Source organism: Myotis brandtii, unplaced genomic scaffold (assembly GCF_000412655.1).
Source record: "Myotis brandtii unplaced genomic scaffold, ASM41265v1 scaffold260, whole genome shotgun sequence".
Lineage (NCBI taxonomy): Eukaryota > Metazoa > Chordata > Mammalia > Chiroptera > Vespertilionidae > Myotis > Myotis brandtii.
Genome location: NW_005359881.1, coordinates 2932440 through 2934466, shown reverse-complemented (window position 1 = coordinate 2934466; position 2027 = coordinate 2932440).

Genomic DNA, 2027 nt, shown 5'->3' with positions numbered 1-2027 from the left:
CACCAGGCTGGGCTGCTGCGAGAAGGTCCGGCCGCACAGGGGACAGCGGTGGGGCTGCTCCTCCGTGGGGTGGTGGATGACCAGGCCTCGCTCGTCCCCCAGACCCTCTTCCCCGTCCCCCGTGGGGGACCCGCCCCCGGGGGACGCCAACTCGGTCATGGGCACTTGCAGCTGTAATCACCAGCCCCTGGGGAGGCAGAAGCAGAGAGAGGAGTCAGGGGGGACCTGCGGATCGGCCAGCCGCAGCCTCAGGAAGACCACTCCATTGTCCTCGCACGACGTGCAGCCTCCGCCCCTTGGCAGTCTTGTGGAAGCCAGCGTGCCTCTGCTGCATGCCCTTCGTTCTCCTCTACCCCTTCGTCACATCCTGCCCCTCCTTAGGCCCTTCTGGAGTGCCACCTCCTCCTGGAAGCCTTCCAGGAGCGCCATGGCCCAACCTTATGACCCTCACCCATCACCCTGCATACATGTCAGTCATGCCACCTTGTCTTCTCGCCTGTGAGCACCTTAAGGACAGAGCTGCCGCCTTTGACCCCGGCACCAAGCGCTGTGCCTGCCGTACAAGGCACTGAGCAAACCCTGAAAGGTCAGATTCAGGGGCTCCTCGTATTTATTGCCAGTTGTCCTGCACCGGATGTGTCTTCTCTCTCCAACCCGCTTCTCAAGGAGAGGGTCGGGAAGGGGCATCCCCAGTCTGGAGGGAAGGGTAGGGGATGGGCTAAAGGTATTTCTTGCAAAGCTTAAAAGAAGAAACAAAACAAAACCCCTGAAACTTGAAAGTAGCCTCGGTCAAACACTGAAGCAGCAGCCTTGTTTATAAAAATGAGGCTTGCCTGTAAGAGGTTTGTTTGCAAGTCACTGACCCAGAATGTGAGCTCCCAGGGCAGCTCCGCTTCATTCCTCTTGGCATCCCCACAGCAAAGCCCGGCCCAGGCTGTGCAGCCTCAGTACTCTACAAGCACCCCCAAGTGCGGCTCCATCCACTCACGCTGGTTCTTCTAAGGATCCTCTCCCCCAGGGCACCGTGCTCCTCTTCAATTGTTTCCCATTGTACAGCCCTGAGGAAAGGGCAGGGCTCACTGAACCCCAATTTATAGATAGAGAAACTGCAGCCCAGAGAGGTCAGCGTACTTGCCCAAGGTCACACAGCAAGGTGAGCCAGGACTAGGCCCTCATTTCCTGACTCGCTGTTGAAAGCTCTTCTCAATGTATTAGCTAGCTGCTCACCAACTAAACTCTCCTCAAAATGCACACATCACAAGACCAACCCCATCATCCCAGCCACCACAGAGCCATGGATACCCAAAGGGCCACTGCTCCCATAGAGCCCTGTCTGCTGCCATCACCCCCGCGCCTCAGAAAACCCTTGGGCTCCTGCTTCTGCAAGCTCTGAGGCCTGCCTGCTCCAGAGCAGCTGACCTGGCCACTCCCCTGCCTTCCCCCACCCCCATCAGGGGAGCTTGCTGGCCCTTCCCCGGGACCTCCATGCAGGCCTTCCCCACACTTCAGATCCCACTGCTTACTGCAACCTCAGTGAGTCTGCAGAGTGAGGCTTCAAAGATACCCCTTCGGTCTCCCTGAACCCTCGGGCCAGGATGGCACACACCCTCACCCTGAAGAAGGGGACCAGTACTACTTGAAATAGACCCACCCCACCCACAAGTGTTCCCCCAGGCGGCTGCATTGACATGGCAAAGGCAGATCATCACAGTCCCCTTGGCCAGTCTCAGCCTGGCCTGGTCCCTGGGCAGCCTGCCCGCTTTCCTCAGTTATACCCCCAACCAAGACCCCGCCCGCTGAGAGGGTCCAAGGCCATGCCCCCCCTTCTCCCCCAAGTTTCTCACCCCATCCCACACTCACAGCCCAGGCTGCGCCCCCGTTCCTCCCGTCTCCAGCAGTGCCTTTCCTCTCGTCCGCGCTGCCCAACGCAAATACGGTAACTCCCGCGGCGGCTCCCGCGCCCCTTCTCTCTCGCCTCCATAAAGATGGCCAGCTTCGCACACCGGGGTTCTCATCAAATAGCTGCA